General features: G+C 41.4%; 1 protein-coding gene across 5 annotated transcripts in view; it reads left to right on the top strand.

Annotated features, from left to right (window-relative positions):
* Cab39l (calcium binding protein 39 like) overlaps positions 1-18,950 on the top strand; it is a 120,501-nt gene that overhangs the window by 31,166 nt on the left and 70,385 nt on the right. For 2 of the 5 annotated variants that reach the window (XM_037208497.1, XM_028870382.2), the window contains exon 1: positions 16,043-16,586. The exons of 2 other annotated variants lie outside the window; for them this stretch is intronic. The gene's annotated coding sequence lies outside the window, so the exon portion shown is untranslated. Of the gene's footprint in view, positions 1-15,356; positions 15,512-16,042; positions 16,587-18,950 lie in introns of those variants that run through there. One more of the 5 variants, XM_037208495.1, reaches the window with a different exon arrangement.

Below are 18,950 nucleotides of genomic sequence, written 5' to 3'. Positions count from 1 at the left end.
TCTCTGAAGTTTCATGCTATGCTCTCCTGAGTGACACTTTCGAAAGACCCTTTGTGTTCAGGGTTTCTCTGTGTATCTTCTGCAGTACTGACTTGCTGGTTATGAATTGATTTAGTTTGTGTCTGTCTTAAAATGTTTCTCTCATTTGATTTTTAATATAACTTTGCTAGATATAACAGTGTTCATTGACATTATTTCATGCTTGCAATACATTATTCCATGCTTTTCCATCTTTTCAGATTTCTCTTCAGAGGTCTATAGTGTTTTCCTTTGTAAATAAGTTGGCATTTTTCTTACAAGTTTTAATGCTGTTATTGTTTTAAGGGTCACATTAGAAGGATATAATAATATATCATTATTTGCATAGTTTCCTAGTGACTAGCCAGTATCCACCTTTTTGTTGTAATCAGAGTAAAATGATGTGGCTCATAGATACGGATTAACTGTATAAGTATAAATTTTTGGTTTCCTTTAGAAAAATCACCATTGGCTGCTACTGCCCAGTGGCAAGAGGGTGCACTCTGGTTGTGAGATCTAACCTTTTTTGGAAAATGAGTGTAAACTGAAGAATTTCTCCCCTTACCTAAAAGAGGACTTGCCAGTCAGTGTCCTTGCTACTGGTAGTTTAAATGACTTCTTTAAGTTCCAAACTTGGGGCAGACAGTAATGCATCCTAGAGAGGTGTTTTATTTTAGTTTTTAATGAAACAGGGTCGTATTATGTAGTCTGGCTGTCCTGGAACTCTAAATGTAGACCAGGCAGGGCTTGAACTCACAGAAATCTGCCTGTGTTTGTCTCCCAAGTGCCGGCATTAAAGATGCATCAACCATACCAAATATCCTTTTTGAGAGTTTTCAAACCACACTGACATTTGTTGTCAAAATTGAGAGCTCACAGCTGGGTTTTTGTAGATGGAACAGTCTTATTAAATAAGAAACACAGCTAAATGCAGAGTTAAAAGCCCAAGAGGTGAGAGCAGTAGTTAAGAGCTGAGACTTAAAACCGCCTTCTTACCCTTTGCTGCAGCTATCATCCTTCCCCTCAGCAAGAGACCTACTTCCTGTGTATCTGTCTTTTTATTGACTTTCTGTTCTGCTTTCTCATTGGTTGTAAACCCAACCACATAACCTTCTCATCACTGCCTGTCTACACAGACCTCCAAGTCTTCTATGGTTGGTATTGAGATTAAAGGCGTGTGTCTCTATGCTGGTTATATCCTTGAACACACAGAGATCTGCCTGTCATGTGATTGGGATCAAAGGTATGTGCCACCACCACCCGGCTCTTGCTATGGCTTGATACCCAGGCAACTTTATTTATTAACATACAAATAAAATCACATTTCAGTACAAATAAAATATCACCATAGGTTTTAATCCCAGTACTTGAGAGGCAGAGGCAAGTGGATCTCTGTGAGTTCGAGGCCAGACTGGTCTACAGAGCAAGTCCCAGGACAACCAAGGCTACACAGAAAAATTCTGTCTTGCAAAACAAAAAAAATGAAACAAAACAAAATTATGAGCGATTAGAGACAGACAATCTACCATCTTTGCTCAGAACATCCAAGATTAGGGGTTTATGGCCCTAATGCTGGCAGCAAGTCAGTGAGTTTGCTCCCCAGCCTCAGTTGTACTCGTGTTCCCTGTAGGATGATGATGATTGGAATCTTGGGAGTCATGAGAGTCTCGGCCTCCTCCGTCCTTGGCCAAGGCATCACTCTTCTGCCGCCTGTGCCCAGCTCCACACTAGGTTGACCCTTTTCATGCAAGAGTTTAGGACAGCTGTTTCTGAGGTGTCTTAGTCTCTTTACACATTGTATACTGGGCTTCCTTTTTGAATACAGTCTATGGCCCTAAATATATGCTGTATTCACCTGGTGGGAGTGGTTAGTTTTTACAGCCTGTAATGCTTATTCTTGTCAGCTTGACTACCTCTGGAATTAACTAGAATCTAGACGTGGAGGGCATACCTTTGAGGGTTTTTTGTTTGTTTGTTTGTTTTTGGTTTTGGTTTTTTTTTTTTGTTTTTTTTTTTTTTTGGCTTGGTTTGAAGTAGATGGATCCACTTCTAGTCCTGACCTTTGAGGTGGGAAGACACACCTTTTATCTGGGCCACACCTTCTGCTGGAAACCTATATCAGGACATGGAAGAAGGAAGCGTTTGTTCTTTGTCTGCTTGTTCTCCCCTTGCTAGCAAATCCTCCCTTCACTAACATTAGAGCCTGCTTCTTTGGGAATTCCAGCGTCTGCTGCAGACCAGCTGAGGCATCCAGCCTCTTAGACTGAGCAACTTCTGGATTCTTCAACTTTCCATTCATAGCTAGCCATTGTTGGATTAGCTAGACCACAACCTGTAAGTCATTTTAATAAATATCATTTATATCTATTATATATAACACACACTTATTATGTCTTATATATAGTGTATATATATTACATTATATGTAATTATATACTATATATATGGAGATAAACATATAATTACATACTATATATGGAGAGAGAAAAAGAGATTCATTCTACTACTCTACTACTCTAGAAAACCCTGACTAATACACAGCCCTTTCAAATTTTCTGTGGTTTTATCTGAGTCCAGAAAAAAGTTGTGGTGATCATCCTTATATGCTTAGGAGCATCTGGATCTGAATCAGTATGTTTTCTATAAATTTGATATTGCCCTTATAGCTAAGCTAAGGGATCCTTGATTGCCCAACCTTGTAGATTCAGCATGGTAGTTCATAATTCATATCTTAATAATATGAAATTGAATAAAATCAACAATAAAAGAGTGTATCAGATATAATTCATGAAGTGTTCTGTGGGACTTGTACTTTAATTCATGCACACTAGTTTGCTGTTGGGATTTGAGTGTGGTGTACTTTTTTATTGTGGGTCACGGTGCAGGGTGGAAGAGGTTTGCTCAGGGAGGGGATCAAATACGTCTCGTTGGGACCAGGCTGCTGCTCTGTGTTTGTTCTGAAGCCTGTAGAAGGAATAACATGTTCTGCTTTACCTGTGATCCAGATTAGATACCTCTGCTCATCCATGAGTAGCAAGACAATGGCATAAAAACATGACTTTCCTAGAAGATAAGATTTAGCATACATTTTCTTTTATTATGAGGAAGTGAGTCCTAAAGTCGAGTATTTAAGAATGAACCTGAGCACTCCAATGTTTTTCAGGAGAAATCACCAAGCCTGACAACCTGAGTTCAGTCCCCAGAACCCACATGGTAGAAGGAGAGAGCAGTCCCTGATCTTCACCTGCCTGCCGTGGCATGCACACACACACACACACACACACGCACACGCACACGCTCACGCTCACGCTCACACACAAGCTCACACACACACACACTCACGCTCACACACACACAAATGTAAGTTTTTTTCAAATTGAACATTTTAAACAAATATTTGCTTGTGCTTACTATGTGTCGATCACTATTCTAGATATTGAGAATGGAGCAGTAAACAAAACAGACAGAGCTACCCTCACCCAGCTTATGTCCTAGGGTCATTGACATCAGCTTTTAGCTCCAACAGGACCCTTGTAATAGAAACACAAACCTTGAGCCTCACTAAATAAAATGCGTACATAAGATACCATGGCTGTGACGGTTAATCTTCATTGTCAACGCGGCTACGTTTAGAATCCCCTCTGGATGTTGAGGGCATTGCAGAGAAGTTGGACAGAGCAGGGAGACCACCCCATGACTTGGTGTCCTAGACTGAAGAAAAAGGAGATGAGAAAGCCAGCTGAGTGCTAGCCTCATTTCTCTCTGAGCTCTGACCAGCCATGTGACCCACCGTTCTGTCACCAGCTTCTCCTGCTGTGAAGGGTTGATTGGATTTCCTCAAACCAGGAACCAGATGAATCCTTCCCTCCTTAAGTGGCTTTTATGTGAAATATTTTGTCCTATTGATGAGAAAAGTTACCAAACAATAGTGCAGAGGGTTTAGTTTGCAAGAGCCCACGTTTTATCCTGTTTTTTGAAACAGAGTCTACTTGTGTAGCTCAGGCTGGCTTTGAACTTGGCACAGTCTTCCTGTCTCACTGTGCCAGGTGCTAGATTTACAAGCATGAGCCACTGTGCCAAGTAGAGTCCATATTTTTTTTAATGGCTATTTATAGAGAAGCTTAGCTCCTGTTTTTAGAAATGTATTTTTCTACTTGTGAATGCTATGATAGAGAATTTGGTTAGCATAGAAAAACATAAAGAAAAAAGTAATTCATAATCTTAACACTCAAAGAAAAATACCATTAGAAATTTGTTATATTTCCTGTTAGCATTTCATCTGCATAAAATTATGTGTGCACGTAACATACATATGGCTGCATGGGCATGCACATATACAGATGCATATGTGTGGGTGCACATATTTTGAATTTGAGGGGCTGGAGATGTAACTCAGTGGTAGAGCAGTTACTTAGCATGTGTGAAGCCCCAGATTTGATTCCTGACACTAAGAAAGGGGGAAAGTGGGGGTGGGGGAGAAGAAGGAAGGAAAAATGGCAACAGAAAAATCAAGAAGCAAAACGAATATATTTCCAATTCTTGTCCTTCTGTCCTGGGGACCGATCAGGAAGCTAACATGTGGTAGGGGTTGCTCTACCTCTCTGACTTCCACCTTCTCCCCAGAGTGGGGTACGCCTCTCTGAACCATCCTTTGTCACAGACTTCTTTGGGACTCTTTAGAGACCATTGTGCCATAGTAGGCTTACAAAAACACCGGAGAAGAGTTCAGTGTGAAGGAACAGTAGTGGCGTATTAGTGAGATTCAGTTCTCAGTTCACACTGGTCTGCAGTGCATTTCAGAAGGCCTGTGTGTCGCGAATTTGAGAATCAGTTCCATGTATAAGTTTTCAGAATTCAGATAAGATAATGTTGGAAACAGTGGATAGTTTGGGTTTTTTCTATATGATTATCAGCTTTCAGGAGCCCACATCAGCTGTAAGAAAATGTTGGTTTCTCTTAGATGATCATTTCTTATAACTTGAACGTAAGTCCTAACTTATGTTCCAATTATAAGTGAGTATATTATAAATTAGAAAAACCAACTGAAATGTCTCAATTTAAAGAAATAGTTGAGATTCAACAGTTAACACTGGTCTTTAAAAAGAATGAAGATCTAGCAAATCTAGTGTGTGAAGAAATCCAAGATCTACTCTAAAGAAATAAAAATAAGTTATAAAGCGGTGTGTTTGGTTTTAAAGCCTTGTCTCCTTACGAATTCAAACAAGCGTGCATGTGTGTATAACTAGGGAAAAGGTCTGCGGGACAGAGAGTAGCTGGTACTTCTGGGTAATTGGAGTGTAGTAGGAAAGAGAGCAGGGCATTTGTAAACAGTAGAGGGGGTCGTCAAACTGAGTAGAGTTCTTAAGGACCATATATTTTGGAATTAAAATGCAAAAGACATTTTTTGAATCAATTAACTAGAAAAAATTTATTTTGTGTTTGAGTTGTGGAACAAGATGCCATTCTGATTACAGTTAGAAAAAATATTTCCTGTGATTACTAGTTACAAGAAGAAGTCACATGTAGTAGCTCCTGCAGGCAATCCTAGCATTTGGGAAGTCAAGGCAGGAAGACTGGAGATGAGTTCCAGTCCAGCCTGCACTACACAGGGAGATTGTGTTTCAAAAAGCAAAGAAACAGCCAAGCACTACCCTTATAACATCCTAGATCACCAGAGCGGTGGTAAACGTGCTTTATGATGTCAGGAAGGGCTGGAGTCTAGATCAGCAGTTCTTATCCACCCTTCCTGGGGGAGAGCCTACTTTGAGCCCACATACTAATGACAGTGAAGTCCACTATGATTGTTGTTCTCATTTCATAGAGGGTTTGCTGTTGAGTGAACTCTGAATATGTTTTTTTTCAAATACTGTGTTTATTTGTGGCTTTGTTCAGAACGCTATCTAAGGTATTCCCATTGCTCACAAGTTCTTAACTTCTTTGGAGGAGACACTTTGAGCCTTGACATTTTCAACTGAATTTTAACTCAAGGTTTTCTGCCCTTTTATTCAGCCTCCTCTTTTTCCCGTTGTTTTGTTTTGTGTGTGTGTGTGTGTTTTTTCCCCTGTATTTTTTTTAGATCCTATTTTTGGTCTTGCTTTAGAGCACTAGATTTATTATAGTATTGATATGATAGTCTAGTAACAAGAATATTGTAGGTCAGTGAAATTTTAGAAAAGTGAAAGTTTGTAAGAATTTAGAAAATTAGAGTATTATGCACCTTATACAAAGAAAAGGTCTGTTCTCTGCAGTGTTGGGACTTATCCTTTTATTTACTTTTAAGCTTTGTTTCTAATTATGTGTAAGTATGGGTCTGTGCGTGCACGAATGTAGGTGCCCGTGGGGGTCAAGGCCAGAAGAGGAAGTTGGATCCCCCAGAACTAGAGTTGCAGGTTTTGTGAGCCATACTGAGTCCCAAAGGTGGGTTCTCAGGAAAAGCAGGGAACGCTCTGAACCATGGAGCCGTCTCTTCTCCAGCCTCTTTGTTCTTTTATTAAAGGGTATTTTATAGTTTTGACCTGCCCTCATTCTCTTATATTAAAATGTATTTTGTGTTCTTACCCTAACAACTGAAGACGGTGGATCCAGGAACAAAAGGGGTAATGAATATTCTTACTGTGGTCTGTGGTTATAGCACTGAGCCCATTCTGTTGGTTATGATGCTGCTGTGTTATTTCTGACATTGATCAGTTAATGGAAAACCATATCATGTGTTTCATTTAGTGTTGTGATACTGTTTGGAATTGTACCTGTTCATTTTAGCATATGCCATACATGAATTGTATTTTTTTTTTTTTGTACATTTTGTTTCTGGTTTTGAGAAGAATATCTTTACCTAAGTTCATTCTATTCCATGGTCTGGATTCTATTTTTCAGGGAAAAAACAAAACAAAAACAGAAGCCAACATGTGCTTCCTAACTTAATTCCTCTCACCTGAATGGTGTCTGTATTCACACTTTCCTTCTCACTAAAAAGAAGTTACACACACACACACACACACACACACACACACACACACACACACACGGCAGACGTGGTGGTACACACCTGTAATCCCAACCCTCAGAAGGCTGAGGCAAGAGTAAATAGCTCTATGAGTTCAAGCCAGCCTGGGATACATAGAGAGAGCTTATCTTTTTAGGAATTTAGAGAACATGACTTCTTAAAAAGTCCATTTTGTTTTTCTGAGTGATTCTTTGAAGGTCCCCTTTCCTCTAATACTGTGGCCTTGTAGCAATTAAAAGTGGACCAACACTCATCGTTGCTCTCTGCACTTGGTAGTGAACGCTTCCTGTTCCTGCAGGGTCTCTTTTTGATAGCAGGGATGTGCTAGTATACTCTCTGTTCTTCCCTTCCATAGCCGCTGTGGCTTAGCCCCGCACTCTTTCCGTTTCTGTTGGTTGTACTCCACTGGCTGAAGAAGATACCTATCCAGATCTACTACGCTTTCAGAGGCTGTCCCTCTGTCTGTTTGTCCCACTATAACGGGAAGCCAGAGTTACCCTGGAAAGAGAGGAAAAGAATGAATTCTCAGCTACAAATGCCACCAATTAGAATAGGGATATTCCCTGATTTGTTATTCAGCTTCCTCTTTCCCAAAAATAGCCAAAGCAGATGGGGAGTGGACCAAGAGAAACCAGAACAGGTAAGTTTGGGATATTCCCAAAGCATTCATCCTTTAGGAGTTCCTCCATATTCTGATTTTATGAAAGCCAAATAGAATATCTCTAGCAACTACTAGGGCCACACAGTTAACTCTGCCTGAAATGAAAATGAAAAGAAAAAAGCTAGAGGTATCTCTGCATATGGGCAGCCCAGCAGTCTTCCAGGAGAAAAGGCAGGCAGCACATTCTTTGCTTTGGCTCCTTTCTTGTGTAAGGCTATTGCACAATAAATCCTGCGCTGCTCCATATCAGCTGAAGGTAAATCCATAATAGTTTATATCTATGTCTGCTGCTTAAGGATTGGAAAAATACTGAAATAAAACATGGATAGAAAGTGACCGTATAAAAGATAGTAGGAAGGTACTAGAGAGATGCCCGGGAATTCGGAGCATACACTACTCTCCCAAAGGACCAGAGTTTGGTCCCTAGCACCATAGCTCACAGCCAGCTCCAGGGGACTTGTCACTCTCTTCTATTCTCCACGACACCTGCACTCGGGTGTACACACCCCCTACAGACCTGCGCATACACCTAATTAAAAATGAAAATCTTTTTTGAAAATTAAATTTTAGAAAGACAGTGGGGAGAAAAATACCACTTTAAAAGCCAAAGGTTGTGTTCACCCATTTTAGAAAATTCTGACCATGGGTCTCCAGCACGTCTTTAGTATATCTCGTAGTGTAAAACATGCATGTACATGTTTTTTTTTTTTTTTTTTTTGGTTTTTTCGAGACAGGGTTTCTCTGTGTAGCTTTGCGCCTTTCCTGGGACTCACTTGGTAGCCCAGGCTGGCCTCGAACTCACAGAGATCCGCCTGGCTCTGCCTCCCGAGTGCTGGGATTAAAGGCGTGCACCACCACCGCCCCATACATGTATTTTATGAAGGTAAAGTACTATAGTAATTTCTACTATAACTTGTTTTAAATACAAACTTGTTGCATTATGATTCATTGGGGAATAATTAGAGCATAATGCAGTTATCTCTAATGCTTTGGAGCAGTTTCAGAGGCCTACACACACACACACACACACACACACACACACACACACACACAGGAGCGTGCGCGCTCCTCCCTACTGGTTTGATAGGGAAGGTCTCAGACAGGAACACCAATAGTGCCTGTTAAAAGAAACGCGTCTCCTCCCTTGTAGGGTGGACTGTCTGTGTTGATGTTTCTACATCTTTGCTTTTTCATGTGTATCTTAGTCAGTGTTCTATTGCTATGAAGAGACATCATGATTATAGCAACTCTTATAAAGGAAACCGTTTTTAATTGTGGCTGGCTTACAGTTTCAGAGGCTTAGTCCATTCTCCTCATGGCAGGGAGCATGGCAGAGTGCAGGCAGACATGGTGCTGTGAGCTCTGCATCTGGATCCACAGGCGGCAGCAACAGAGAGACTCTGAGCTTGGCATTGGCTTTTGACACCTCAAAGCCCACCCCTAGTGATACACTTCCTCCAACAAGGCCACACCTCCTAATTCCTGTCATTGAATGTGTGGGGAGGGTGCTAATTTTGTAATCTAGGTATAGGCAGCGAGCAGGTTAGGGTGAGCACACTGTTAATCTTATCTGAAAAACGTGCCTAGTGTTAGACAGGACTCTTCTTGAAAGTCCAGATGTGGGAAAGGATAGGAACAGATGCTTGGCAGCTTGAGTGGACTGGAATGTGAGTGTGCCCAGCTGTACAAGTGTTAAATCATGGTGCATATAATCTTACCCAGTGTTCCACTTAATGCATTGCAGGAAGCGGATAGAAGACTTTAAGTTGTTCTTTCTCAGTCCCTAGGGCCACATAATAGAAGCCTCTCATTGTATGCTTTTGTTACCTCTTAGGATTCTCAATCTCATACCACTCATGTGTACCCAGTAGCCCGGTTGTTCCATGGTTAAGACCAGCGTCCTGTTTCAGAGATTGATAGTTACTAAGAAGCTTGTGAAATATTGACCAAGTGTCTATGGAAACCAGCTCCCTATGGAGAGAGCACAGCTATGAATGAAGGAAGTTCAGGAGGTAGGAATGCAGAAAAGTAATTCACTCTGTGACACAGTTAAAGCTTGAGCTGAGTCAGCCGTTAATCCAGGGGTTCTCATTTTTGTCTGGACCATCCATTGTGGGGATGTATGTTCTCTGATTATAGGAGATGATCACCACTACCCCTGGCCTTTTCCCTCTAGATACTAACTATGACAATCAAAAACATCTTGAAACATTACTGTCAAATGTACCCTTGGTGGACTGATGAAATTGTCTTGGCAAAACCACTTAATTTTACTATACTTTTTATATCTAGCTTCTTGTTTTTAGGACACACATAGGATAGGGGAACAGGTTAAATGATAACACCATTGGAATGTTCTAAAGTTTTATGTGATACTTGACTATACTTCATTTCTTGATAAAATAATCAGCTTCAAAAGCACGCACGCACGCACGGAGGAGGGGTGATTCCAAACAATTGTGTCTAGCTTGAAATAATTACCATACACATCCAGTGACCAGATAAGTATTTTCTTGTAGTCTCTCTTAGTTGTATTATAATTTAATGTTTTAGTCTTTTTTCCTTAGACACATTGCTAGATATTTGTAAATTTTATCAAATTTTTTCAAAGAATCCATTTTTCTTTCATTTATTTTCTATTTTTCATTTGATTGATATGTGTAGATTTTCTAACTACAGATATGCTCCTTATTATTTCTTTGGTTCTTTCATTGGTTTAGTTTCTTTGTTTTGTGCGCGCATGTATGCGTGCGTGTGCGTGTGCGTGTGCGTGTGTGTGTGTGGTGCACCATATGTGGTACATGTGCACATATGAATTTATCCTTGTCTAGATTCCCCATTTGGAAGCTGAGGTCATTAGAAGCCCACGTACTTTTTTCTATATGTGTTAAATATGAAGCATGTCTCTAACTTACACCAGCAGGCTACGGATTGTCGTATTTGGTCATTTTGTTTGTTTTCCTTTAGTTAAAGTATGTTCTAATTTACTTTTCTCCACTTCTTTGAAAACTTATGGATTTCTTTAGTAGTGCAGTGTTTACTTCTCAAATATTTGGAGTTTCTCAGAAACATTTTTTACTGACTTGAAAGTTAATATGACCTAGGGTGTTACTTAAGTTCCAGTATATCTTCAAGCTTTTTGTATATTGTGGCGTATGATCTGTCTTGGTAATCAGCCCACATACATTTAGAAAGAATGTGTGTTTGCTTTTGTTCAGTCTTCTGTACTCCTACAGCTGTAGATTTATTTGTATTTTCATTCTCTTAGTTCTCCCATTTTTTTCTTAACGTGTGTTGAAGCTCTTCATTTAGGCACAAAAATATTTAGAATGCTTGTGACCTTAATGGATTGACCCTTTGGTAATTATCTTTATCTTTAGTAGTAGTTTTGCCTGAAAGTGATAGGTAAATGGTGCTGATTGTGGTGCTGGTTACTGGCGGAAAAGTCAGGAGCCACAGCCAGGACTACCAGAGTTAGAGAGCTTTATTAGGAGGGAAAGGTGGGGAGAGAAAGGGGAGCCAGGCCTGGGGGGAGGAAGCAGAGCAGAGCAGAGAGCAGGGAGCAGAGAGCAGAGAGAGAGAGAACAGAGAGAGAGGGTGGAGTCCAAGTCTGGCTTTTTTAAGGCTCAGATTACATGACCACTCCTTAGTCTCCAGTGCCCTCCTAGGAGTGAGGACAGGAGCCTAACAGAAATGGATTTCTTGTAGGCAGCATGTAGTTGGGTTTGGTCTTTCTTCCCTTCCCTTCCCTTCCCTTCCCTTCCCTTCCCTTCCCTTCCCTTCCCTTCCCTTCCCTTCCCTTCCCTTCCCTTCCCTTCCCTCCCCTCCCCTCCCCTCCCCTCCCCTCCCCTCCCCTCCCCTCCCCTCCCCTCCCCTCCCCTCCCCTCCCCTCCCTCCCCTCCCCTCCCCTCCCCTTCCTTTCTTTTCTTTTCTTTTCTTTTTTCTTTCTTGAAACAGGGTCTCACTCTTCAGTCCCAGCTGGCTTGACCTTGCTATGGAGACCAGGCTAGCCGTGAACTTACAGAGATCCACTTGCCTCTGCCTCCCAAGTGCTGGGGTTAAAGGCATATGCTACCATGCCCAGACCATAATGATCATAATTTCTGATTCATTGTTTGTTTGTTTGTTTGTTTGTTTGTTTCTTTCTTTCTTTCTTTCTTTCTTTCTTCTTTCTTTCTTTCTTTCTTTCTTTCTTGTTTTTGTTTTTGAGACAGGTCTCTGTGTATCTTTGGAGCCTGTCCTAGAACTTGCTCTGTAGACCAGGCAGGCCTGGAACTCACAGAGATCTGCCTACCTCTGCCTCCCAAGTGCTGGGATTAAAGGCATGTGCTACTATCTCTGGGCCCTAATTTCTGATTCTTTTTTTTTTTTTTTCTCGAGACAGGGTTTCCCTGTGTAGCTTTGCGCCTTTCCTGGATCTGGTTCTGTAAATCAGGCTGGCCTTGAACTCAAAGAGATCCACCTGCCTCTGCCTCCTGAGTGCTGGGATTAAAGGTATGCGCCACCACCGCCCAGCATAATTTCTGATTCTTAATCCAGGTCTTTGGCACATTTGCATGTATTGTGATTATTGATTAGAGGTGAAGTTTTAATTCACCAGCTCACTATTTCCTTTTTCTTATCCATTTTCTTTTTTGTTTCCTTTTTATACCTTCTTTTGGGTTGGTATTAGCGGTTTTCATCATACCCTTCCACTTTAATCATTGAAGTGTTAGCTATATCTAGTTGGGTTTCTTGTTTGTTTCTTTAGTGGCTGCTTTTCATTTCAGAGTCTACATGTTTAATAGCATAGTTAGCCTCCAGTCATGTTCTGCTCTTTTCTATCTCTAGGCCTTGTTTATTGCTTTGCATCATCAAACAAATATTCCACAGCGTAAACAAATGTAACACGTCTCCAACTAATATTCCAAAACACAGTGCCATGAGTCATTGGTCAGCTCGAGGCCTCTGGTACACCACCAATAATGGGCCCCTACTGGGGCTTCTCTTGTATATCCTGTTGTCCTGTGTCATAGAGATCCTGCTCTTTGGAATCTGTAGGTTCATCCCCCTCACCTGCTCCAACAGTTCATAGATTCATTGGATGTTGGGGTGGGCCAACTCACAGCCCTGGTTCAGGGCCTGGTTGGTAGCTGGGTTGATCACTACTACCCACATGAACTCTCCCACACTGCTTCAGCTTGCTCACCAATGTAGCCTACAGCAAGGAGTGGGTCCAGTCCTGCTCTTGGGCCCTCAGACCCAGGTCCCCCTCCTATCACCAGGGCCAGCTCTGCTGTTGTGCTCAGGCCAGGTACAAGGCCCTCTCTCCTGATTGCTGTAGGGGGCATACGAGGGGGCGGGGTCAGCAGCAGCAGCTTGGGCCTCGATGCCCAAACACCATGGCCCTGGTGGCAGCATAGGCCACTCAGATCAGCAGAGTCCTGGTGACAGCATGGCCCCAGGGCATAACATGGTCACAGGTGGCTGGCCAGACCCTGGGCATCCACAGAGCCCTCGGTTGCAACTGGAGCCACAGACACTACCCCAGACTCTGGCCACAGACCCAGACATGGCCCTTGGTGGCAGCATGGCCCTTGGACACCCTTATGGCCAGTTTGCAGCCCAGACCCTAGGTCTATGTGGCCTTTGGTGGCAACATGAGTCACAGACATCAATACAGAACCTGACTGTGGTAGGACCATGGACACAGACATGGTTGTAGGCAGCAGCCCAGGACAGGAGCCACAGATATCAACACAGGCCCGCTTGGCTGCTCCAAGGCCCCAGATCAAGACCTAGGTCATAGCCCAGGCCCAGACATCTCCTTGGACTTGGGTGGCCAACTGGCCATTCAGGTCAGCCTGTTCCTCTCTCCCATACCTGGTCTTAGAGACCTTGGGCAGTACTTGGTATGATGACACCTGGCACCGAGCGGGCTCCTGGATGATTGTGACTCCTGCAGACACAAAAGCCTGGGGGCTGAGGCATCTGGGTCCACTTCTGATTCAGCCGGGGGGAGGGGGGAGGGAGGGGGGATTGGCTCCTCCTTGTAACTTCTGTTTTATTGCTATGGTCAGATAATGAAGCCTGTCCCATTTCTTCTTTTAGAAAAAGTAAAATAGATGTCTTTGTGGTCTAATAGACTTCTTTTTTTTTTTTTTTAAATATTTATTTATTATGTATATAGTATTCTGCCTGCATGTGTCCTTGCAGACCAGAAGAGGGCACTAGATTTCATTATGGGTGGTTGTATGCCACCATGTGGTTGCTGGGAATTGAACTCAGGACCTCTGGAGGACCTTTGGTAGAACAGTCTGTGCTTTTAACCACTGAGCCATCTCTCCAGCCCATTTTTTTTAAAAAAAAATTATTTTATTTGCACTGGTGTGAGGGTGTCAGATCCTCTAGAGCTAGAGGTACAGACAGTTGTGAGCTGCCATGTGAGTGCTGGAAATTGAACCCAGGTCCTCTGGAAGAGCAGCCAGTGCTCCTAACCACTGAGCCATCTCTCCAGCCCCCAATAGACTTTTTATTAATTATATGTATACATATGTTTCTGGGTGTGAGAGGGGCAGTGGGGCCTGCAGTGGAACCCTAGGCCTTTGTACATGCTGGATAGATTAGGTTGAGTGCTCTGCCATTGAGCAACATCCTTATCCCCTGTGGATCTTACTTTCTATGGTGAGTTTTGAATCCATTGTTTATTTATATAAGGTCTTTTGATTTTAAAGGTACTTTAAAACATTTACCTTGTGGGGTTTTTTTTAAGAGCCACTCTTACAAATTCTGAATTTCTTTGATTATGATAGGACCCTTGAGAATATATTCAAGGTATAAGGCACTTAATGACCCTTATCAATTTAGAATAATTTGCATTTGACATCAAAAACTGAGCATGTCTGTTACCCAGCACTTGGGAGGCTGATAAGAGTTCAAGGCCAAATTTGACTTAAACATTGAGGCACTGTTTTGAAAGGGAAAAAAAGGAAGGAGACTTACAGACTAGGACATAAACTTGATTTTTTTCTCAAATGTGATTGAAAGAATAATGTTTTTGGCTAATCTCTAGACAAATTTGATACCTAGTCTTAGGTGTTAAGAAATATCTAAATAATTATGTATAGTATATATAAAATTTAAAACTCTGTTGCAGCTGGGGATATAGCTCAGTGATAAAGCACTTGCCTAGCATTCCCAAACCTCTGGATTTGATTCCCAGCACTATAAAACAAAACCTATCCCCCGCAGCTTCACTGCTTTAAGTGAACCTCATTAAGTGTGTGTGTTACATTTACATGTTGTGTGTATGTGTGTGTGTGTCACTCTGTGTGTGTGGTCAGAGGTCAGCTTGCAGTTGTGAGTCCCCTCCTTCTGCCGTGTGGGTCCTGGAGATTGAACTTCGGTCACCAGGCTTAATGGCAATCATCTTTATCTGCCTCGCTGTCCCACTAGCCCAGGAATCTATATTTTAAGGCCAAATTTTATATGCTTATTTTCCTTCAGGCATTTAAACAGCTATTTACAGATATTTGCACTTTAATTGAGCTCATACTCTTAGAGATACTTTAGTTCTGTTGAGACGGATTAGTGTATGAGTAATAGGTCCTGTAACTACTGTTGTTAGATCTGTAATTGGGAGCTTTGTCTGGAGCAAAACCAAGGACTGTTGCGTATTGGAGACTGGGGGCTGGACTGTACCTCCAGAGCAGCTGTAACTGGCTTCCGTACAGAGCTGGCAATTCCAATTCCACAGAATCCTGGAACTGCCACCCGAGGCACCTTTCCACTCACTCTACCTTCCCCAAAGCCTCGTCTCCAAGCTCTTCAGAAAGAGCCATCATTTTAAGGTATTCTACTCTACAGTTACGGATGTGAGGATTTTTGAATGTTCTCTGTGGCCTTTCTAATTTTCCTGAAGAGGTGTAGTGGAGCTTGACCACAAATGCTTAGAATAAAACTTTCTGTTGAAATAGTGGCGTCTAGTTTGCAATAAAGCATTAAGAGGCTCTAGTTAGATTTCTGATGTCTGTATTTTTCTGTGTTCTTATATTTTTCTCATTGTAACTGAATGTTAATATACATTTGAAAACATAGTGCATTAAAGTTGATTATATTTTTATAAATTTACAGTGTTAAAATTCAACTATAAACACTCTGAAGTCTCCCTTGCTTTCTGGTTGGATCGGTAGTGTCTGCATCTCTCTTCACTGCACGTTCCCACGACAGAAAGCATCCTCCCTGAGGAGCCGACACATTAGCAGTCAGCTCTGTTGTTATTACTGTCAATAAGCAGTTGCTGGGAATCTTCATTTATAGTTTTAAGCAAGACAGTCAAGCCAGCTGAATCACTTGACAAAATCCCATACAGGAATTGGCTCGAGACTTAAAGGGAGAAAAGTGATGGCAAATTTTTCTTTGGTTTATCTTCAGACTTTTCTTTTGCCCAAGATTGAATTTTGCCTCTGCTTAATTGCTTTACAGGCGTTCTTGTGATGTTTCACAATAGAGGAGGGGGGAGAAAGGAGCCGTGACTGTGTGGTGTGTGTCTCAAACCCCGTGCTAGAGAGGGAGAGAACGAATAAGCAAGCTGGTTTGACCAGAAACAGAACTGCCTAGGACAGATTAAGAGACAAGCAAGGCTTGGAATCCGAGAGCAAGCAGAGTGGAAATTTACTGCGGCTCTGTGAGTGTTCAAGTGATCATTTTCTGCTAACGTTTTCCGGTGGTGACTGTTACTCTTCAGAGAGTCAGAAAGTCTTTCTCCAGCACACTTGAGTAACAGGGGGCATCCTTTATTAAACGGAAGAGCAAGGCTTCTTCATCTGAAGTGCTTTGAACCCGAGAAAAGAGCTGTCTTCAGCACCTGCCCATGGGTCGAATTGTTGTTGCTTAGACAAGCTGGGGGAGTTTCTGGAGCCCTTGGTGAGTATCAGCAAGGTTGTCTGTATTGGTTTGTGTTGAGGAAAATGAACTAGTAAGGCATAATTGAGTTCTACGGCCGTGCTCGTATGTTCATGTTAAACTAGACTGTTGCTTGCTTCTCTGCACGATGAACTGCTGTTACTAGGAGAGGTCTGAAAAAACAACAACTACCAAACAATACTTCTCTGTTGCCTAAGGCACTTGAATCCTTACCAACTGGTCTGTGTCCTCCAAATATCTTATTTTGGAAGTGGTTTTTTATTTACAGTTTCCAAAAATAAAATAGTGGCAGTGTTCTGTTCTTCATGTTTTTCTATCAAGTGCTTGAAAACTTGGAAGTTATCTGTATATTGTCAGTAAATGTAAAGCTATTGTTATGACGTTTGATATTATAAGTTATTATAAATTATATCATTCCACCATAATTCAACTTAAAGTATTGCTAACTTAACTGAAAGTACCATAATTTAAATGTTAAATGCTACCATGAACTTAAAAGCAATGCCTGGTTTCTCCAAAGTTCTGTAAGAAAAATAAAAAAGATAATTTACCTGTATAACTAATTGTTGATGTAAGATGAATAAATATACATTTTTGAGTTAAAAGAGTTTAGCAGTTATTTTCTTTGTATCGTGATGCCAAGTTCCCATGTAGTCAGCCATGTAGCTCTCCTGCAGAGAATATAACTAGAAGTATATGTGTTATAAAAGAACAAAGAAAGTTAGCTTTTAGTACGTTTATTTACATTCCAATAAAGCCTTCACTTGTATAATCTTTAATAGGATATTGTATATTCTCTATAGCTGCATATAATACAGGTGTAAACATATGTGTTATATAAAAGGTATGCATATAAAGTGTGTGATTATTCTCCTGGAGAAGGAAGTATATATTGTTAACTATTAAATTGATTCATTGACTAAAGACAGCCATTTTGAGCAAAGTTTCTATTCTACCCTGTGCTAGCCTCAAGAAATTTGCGCCTTCAGTTATTGATTCAAGTGGGTCTTTTAAGGCAGAAAAAATTAATTAAAATGAAGACTTCTGCAGAGAGCCAGTAAACATGCAGTAGGCTTAGAGCCTGGACATAAAATGGCTTGCTTTTTCCAGTAGCTCCTCTATTCTACGTGTACAGAAGCCTGTAGAACAGGTTTTCTTTTGTGGCTTTTTTCCCCTCCAGTTTGTTGATCTAATGTATAAGAAGCAACTCAGTTGGTCTGTGGAAACTTTTGAACAAACTATTATACACTTAAAGTCAATGCTTTTACTTCTTTACATAATATCAATACTACATCCTTTAATGGATGAAATTTACATTAAACTTGATAGTCTTCCGGGAGAAAATTGCTTTAGTAATTTGCTAGTGATGGCACCATTTCTTAAGCTCACAGTAATGTAAATATAGAAAGAAAGAATGTGTCATCCCAGTTTACAAATGCTTTATTTCAGGAGTTCATTTGTGAGCAGACTGCTGAGTGTAAGAACCCGTCCCTGAGAAATCATTTGTCAAGTGGCTGTTAGGCCTTATTATAGGCTGAGAATATAATTTATTCACACTGCAGAAAGACCATTGTCACCTTGTGAGAGACTAAAGCATCAGTTCTAGTGCCAAAACCAAATGTGACACAACCATGGAAAGGTGCTTTATTTCTGCTCTGTATCAATGCTTAAAGAAAAGCAAGTGTAATACAAAGGTCGTACATTTGGAAGGAAGCTTAAATGAAATTCTTAGGTACTTCCAAAGTTGGGTTCAGTTTTTATAGTGCCCAGTCGAACATTACTGTCAGAGATCTCTCTTGGTATAGGAGACTTTCTAGCCTGGCTTCTCTGTGTAGCGGTCCTGGAGTCTAGTACAGTGAGTAGCACATAGTAGGTGCCTGATAAGAATACCACCTGAGGATTGGCCTGCTTCTTTGTTCTCCATAAATGGAATGGAGAGGCTAGTGAGATGGCTTAGTCAGTACAGTGCTTGCCACCCCAGCACCCTCTTAAAAATCCAAGTGTGGTAGTACACTCCTGTGATATTAGTGCTGGGGACGTGAAGATGGGATTCCAGAGCTTGCCAGCCAGCTAGTCTTGCTTAATGGCTGAGCTCCGGGTTCAATGAGAGACCTTGTCTCAGTAAAATAAGGTGGAAATAGAGGAAGACACTCATCATTAACCTCTGGCCTCTACTAACATACATACCTAGATGCCTACCCACTCACATGTACATACACATGCATGAACAACACACACACACACACACACACACACACACACACACACACACCTTTCCCTACCACCACGAGAGGGAGAGAGGGAAAAGCGGGAAGGGGAAGAGGGGGGAGAGAGGAAGGGAAGGAGAGGAAGAGAGAGGAATAG

Source organism: Peromyscus leucopus, chromosome 9 (assembly GCF_004664715.2).
Source record: "Peromyscus leucopus breed LL Stock chromosome 9, UCI_PerLeu_2.1, whole genome shotgun sequence".
Taxonomy (NCBI): domain Eukaryota; kingdom Metazoa; phylum Chordata; class Mammalia; order Rodentia; family Cricetidae; genus Peromyscus; species Peromyscus leucopus.
This window is presented reverse-complemented; position numbering and strand designations above follow the sequence as displayed.